The sequence below is a fragment of the Pygocentrus nattereri genome, chromosome 30 (genome assembly GCF_015220715.1).
Source record: "Pygocentrus nattereri isolate fPygNat1 chromosome 30, fPygNat1.pri, whole genome shotgun sequence".
Lineage (NCBI taxonomy): Eukaryota > Metazoa > Chordata > Actinopteri > Characiformes > Serrasalmidae > Pygocentrus > Pygocentrus nattereri.
In genome coordinates, this window is record NC_051240.1 from 7,520,074 (window position 1) to 7,526,322 (window position 6,249).

Consider the following 6,249-nt stretch of genomic DNA (forward strand, 5'->3'; position numbering starts at 1 on the left):
GAAGAGTTTTTCTTATGGAGTCACTGGTAATGCCACACACGATCTGGTCACAAACAAACTCGTCAGTCAAGTCTCCAGAATCGCAGCTTTTGGCTTTAATCCTCACTGATGAAAGACTCAATACTCTCACCTTGTTTCTGATTCCTCGAATGTAATTTGTGTCTTTCCATCGTCCTGTTGCTTTGCGGGTTACATATTTCGTGAAATTTTCTCTTCAAGCACTCGGAATCTTCTCTGGAATCTTCCGCCGGGGCTATTGTCGTCCTGTCTGGCCTGGGTGTGTGCATATATATATATATAAGCCCTCATCCTTGCAGGCCTGTCGAAATGTGCTGCGGTGATGAAAATCTCGTACTCCTGCTTGAAAATTCACCAGTTCTCAACGATATTTTCATCGAAAACAAGAGGTTTGGGTCTGCAAAATCCATCTGCTATTACATCCAAGTCCCTCACAAGTTAGAACAGTTCAGGGAAAACATTTTTTTAAAAAGCAACAGGTGGTCCGATGAGAGAAAAAAATACTCACAGGCGAGAAGTCCATACCGGATTCTGACACCATGTAGAAACTGGTTAATTCGTGTGAGTCAAGAACCACACAGATTTGGAACAACCTGCAGGTTTATTCAGGAACCAAAGAGGAAAAAACCCAGTTACTAAGGCTGACGTCCCACGGTTCTACTACCATGACTGAACTGCACAGACGAGACCCAAGCACTCTGATTGGCCTAGACACAAAACACATGCATGTACGGTGGCCCATAATGAACGAACAAGATGATCATTTAGCCAAATGATCTACAACTTTAAATTCTCCATCCCTCCAGTCTTACAACCAGCCCTGTAACTGTCCTCCCAACCAAAGCTCTTCTCAAAGGAGAACGTTCTCATGAGCTGACAGATGCTCTCATGGACATCTAAAATGGTTAAAGGAGGTATTTCTTAGGAGTTCCGAATTAACATAATCCACATGCATATGGTCTTGTTTTCTCTCGCTCTCTCGCTCTCTCTCTCTCTCTCTCTCTCTCTTTCTTTCTGTCGCTCCCTTTAGGCTGTTTGCGTAGAGGAGTTAAGGAGCTGTATGAGGGATACTGTCCTGCTGGTTTCTATGGCGATGTGATACGGAGATGTTGTCAGTGAATGAAAACTCTTTCCAGACACACACACACACACACACACACACACACACACACACACACACACACACACACACACACACACACACTGTGAGGGAAAGAGCAAAAAGAGGACACACCACTGCAGGGGTTAACACACACACACAGAGGCTGTGTGAAGATGACAGTCAGACACACAGTAGATAGAACAGAAATGTGACAGAACTGTTTCCAAATGCAGAAATCCATAAAAAGCAGTGAAAATAAACACAAACATGCAGGAAAAGGAAAAAAATAGTGTAATAGTTCTGGGGGTAACAGCACTAACTTCTTAAAAGGGGAATTTCAAATTTCAAAATTGCTGCAAAATTCAGTTGTTGAACTGTAGCCAGTGTCATCGCAGAGATTTCAGGTTTCAGGTTTAAAAAATGTTGATATTTCTTTTATTTCTTATAAACATTTAATTGGGTTCAACATAAAACCAAAGTTAACAGGAAAGTTAAAGGGGTCAGACTTACCTGTTCAACTCAGCTTCAGTCAATGACCTAACCTACATGTCACTCATTGGTGATACATTTACCAGCAACATTTCAGACTTGTTATAAATTGTGGGACTACGCATTCATTGACTTGCATTGTATAATCTTATTGATACCTTCATAGGCTGTGTGGGAACGCAAAAAAAACCTACATACTGGCCAAACGTGTGCTGGTCAAGAGACTATGGCCAGTAGGCCCAAGTGGAAGTCTGTCCCTGGCTAGTTCTAAAGCAGGGGTGTCAAACTCAACCACTAAATAGGCCATATTAAAAAATGTCAACAAATCTGTGGGCCAGAGAAAAAAATGTTTTATTAACATTTTGCTATAAAATGAACTGACCACTGCGATGGACTGGCGACCTGTCCAGGGTGTATCCTGCCTTTCGCCCGAAGACTGCTGGGATAGGCTCCAGCTCCCCCCGCGACCCTGACGGAGAAGCGGCTTAGAAAATGGATGGATGGATGGATGAACTGACCACTTATGGTAGATCCTGAAATACTACATGAATACTTGAAATATTCAAAATTGTCCTCAGGGGTTCAGTCTTTTAAACCTACCTATTTGCTTGAACTAGACACCTGGCATCTTTTCTTTGCTGCAAGTTCATTAATACTCGGGCTCAATTTCTGAGCTGCTGAGCTAACATGAAATTTTTATATTGGCTGAAGTGCAGTTAGTTGTTTAGTGATACAACAGGTCTGGAATTGTATAGAATTGTGTAGAATTGAGGTGTAACCACTGTCCCATAGATGGTTGTTGGGGTAGGAGAGTCAGAGCACATATAATGTTGCAGTGCGTGCTGGGGACTGTAGTGCAGTGCATTTTGAAATGACCTAATATTAATAGAAATGTATATTAAAATATTTTTGCAGGCCAGATAACATTGTGTCACAGGCCTGATCTGGCCCACGGGCCTTGTGTTTGGCATATGGGTTCTAAAGCCTCATCTATTAACTGCTAGTTAGAGACACCAAACTGTGCTAGATACCACACCACCAGGACCAGAGTAGATATTTAAAATATACAGAATTGTGCAAAAGCCACAGACCTTTCATTTCTTTAGTTTCCAGTCTAAACAGCTGTAAAATCTAAGGGGATTAGATGCAGTATAAGATAATCCACCTGCATAATGAAGGAAAAGGTCAAAGGAAAATAAGTGGAAAAAATGGAGCTACAGAGAAAATGGGGCTCCTAACAACTACCTGGAAAACCTGGTCACCGTCAGATAAATAGCACTCAAAGCTTTCATCTATGAGAGAGAGGAGAAAATCCAGCTGCTTCAGATCTTAAAACATCCACAGGTGAATCTGTCCATCCTTCCACTGTGAGAAGACGACTCAGCGCTATGGGTCTGTAAGGATGTGTAGCTTTTTACTCAGAAAAGGAACTAGACAAAATAAATAACATTTGGGAAGCTGCTGGTGTTCTAAGAACAATGGACTGACCACACCTCAGGGTCCAGACCTCAGCATCACTGAATGTGTTTGATTAATTAGATTGTGAGCAACAGGAAATGCAAAAACAACTTCTAACACTGAACTTTGGCGGTGTGGAAAAATATCTCTGCAGATTTCTTTGAGTGTAAAGAGTGGAAACACTAAATACTGAAATATTTGATATATTTAGTTGTTTATGCTTCTGTGTAATTTTCTATTAAATATATGGTTGTAACTGAAACTTAAAGACTGTTTTGACTGGTTAAAGAAATGAAAGGTGGTCTCTGACTTTTTTACAGTACTGTATCTTGACTACTGACTTGTTTTGATTTGTCATGTCTATTGATCTATTTTACTTAAATGTGTTTATCATTCGTACAATCTTTGACCCCTGAAAACCAAACTGATGTGATATATTTTATTCATGTGAAAATTTGAAAAGAAGTGCGGCAGCTGAGTGCTGAGTTTTCTCCTCTGGCCCCCTCTGGTGGTGTGGTGAGGAAGCGGCAGCAGGCCGAGCGTGACTGCATGTGGAACGAGATAAAGATGAAATGACTCTGTCTGAGCTTTGATGTAAAACTCTGCCATCCCCTGCCAGATAACTCATATACGGCCATCAGGGGAGACAACGGCAGAAAACTCCATACAGAAGAACTCCTTTAATAAACTCTATGAAAGTAGTTCAGCAGCTGTAAATTTGTGCTCCGCAGGAAAAAAAGACAGGAAAAGCAGAAAAACCTCTGGAGGATGGAACGAATTTAACATTAATGAACACCAGAGACTTTAAAATGTCCACTGGAATGAGCTGTTGATTGATTCCTTATTCTAGAAACACTGATGAAAGTGAAAGAGCTCAGATGGCGTATGAAAAAACGGAATACAACCCAAATGTGGCCTGCAGAAACATTTCTGGGTCCTCATAAAAGCGCCGGTCCACCCCTATTCAAATGACAATATATTAAATAATGCATGCTGTGGCCACTTTATTAGAAACAGCTCCCTTGCCAGTGTACAGTCAGAGACTGGAGGACATCTGTTGATCTGTGTCCTCTAGTTCTTTATTAATGGTCAGTTTCTGAGTGCAGAGCTGTTCTTGTCAGGGTATTTTTGCAGTCCACTCTCAAAGTATAAGCGACACTGATGTGTGTAAAAAGCCGAGAAACACTGGCTGTCATGTAATGCATCCTCTATCTTCCAATCCAAGTTCACCTTGTGGCCCCTTGCAGTCAGAGGCCCCTGAGCACGAGCCCTACTTGGCAGTAGTCACTAGTCCATCGCTGCAGCCACAGACAGGCTACAGTCTATAATTGTACTCTTTTATATATAAAGTAGGTGGACAGTGAGTGGAAGTACAAGGGAGTTAAATGGTGAGAGAACATCATTATCACACCAGATTCACCTCATTTTCAAGGCCTTTTAAGAGCTAAATTTGGTGTGTTAGAAGTATGAAAGCCTTGATCTGTATATTAAAGTCCGTTTTTGTCTATTTTCTTGTATTTTACCAATTTTTCCTGAGGCCCACTTAAGACATTTGTGTAGTTTTATGCATGATAAACTGTCAAAGTCCATTTTTAATTTTTACGTTCAAATTTTCCAACCTCCCCTTATCGTTTAGAATCCGTTACTGCGCCTTTCCAACCATTTTTAAAAATTTCTCTATAATTCAATCATTAAGATTAAGACTAGAACATCATTCAGAGCGATCCATTCTGGAGAAACTTCTCTCAGTGGCGGTGATTTGAACCAGACGTCTGAAGAGTTTAATGCCTCTAAATCCTGCTTAAAGATTTTACATTAAGTCATTAAAAACATGTTACCCAATGCCTCATACATTGTTTTATGTTTGCTTTGAGGAGACTTTGGCCTAAAAAGTAACCTTTAAAATCCACTCATGGCAGAGAGGTGCATTCAGGGTGTTATAAGGCAAAATAGCACATGAAAAAACTTTTTTTTTTCCAGACTTACCACTATTTTACCATTATCAACATTACACATAAAAACTCAGATGATATGTACAGGTTCTCTAGTGGTTCTGGATAGTACATGAAATGGCAGTGTTGTAACATAGTGACCCCTGGTTTATATCACCACCACTGTGAAAGCCATCAAAGTCAGTAGGTTTCCCTTGAAAAGGGCATTTCACACCAAACCACTCTAAATCTCAAAGAGATTTACCACTTACCACTATTTTACCATTATCAACATTACACATAAAAACTCAGATGATATGTACAGGTTCTCTAGTGGTTCTGGATAGTACATGAAATGGCAGTGTTGTAACATAGTGACCCCTGGTTTATATCACCACCACTGTGAAAGCCATCAAAGTCAGTAGGTTTCCCTTGAAAAGGGCATTTCACACCAAACCACTCTAAATCTCAAAGAATAAATTATGCAGAAAGTTAGAAAAATCAATGAAATTGTCCTATAAATTAAATGTAATGATAAATGTAATAGGAGTTGGTTGACGAGTCGACTAAGGCTACAATTACACATCAGGTAAAAGATGCCCAAATCTTTTTTCCGTATGTGACACACATGTGTGTCTGTGTGGCAGTGTGAACAGCAAAAACCGCATTGAATCTGACATTTTCAGTTCCGATTTGAGACACTCTAATATGTGGTACTGAAATCCGATATGTATCCGATCTGCGGCAATGAGACTCAGTCTGAACAGCCAGATTGGAATTTGTGTGACTTTTACATCAATCCAACTCGACATTTGCCATCATTTTGCACCGCTGAGACTCAGAAACATATAGGCTGATGTTTCTGTACCAAAAAATTAGAAGAGACATATCGCAACCATTTGAAGAGGTTTCGAATGAAATGGCCGAACGCGGCCAGAGGAGACCAAGGCTGCAGTGTGAAAGAAAGGATAAAAGAATCCAAGGACATGAACCAAAGAAGTGACTGTGGCCGAATAACGTGCCCTTTTTACGGTGAACACATTCTGGTTGATGAGCCCAGCTATCAAACATTGGAGCTTCATAATCGCTCATGTGATGCTGGTGAAGACAAAAGGGAAAGCTTCGGGAGCGACCGGTGTTTGCTAGAATTCATGAGCCACGTGAAGCGTTGTTCTTTCTTTTTCAGATTTGGGCCACTTTTACCTGCTGTGTAAACGTAGCCTAATAAATCCGCTAGCCAGGGTCATGGGC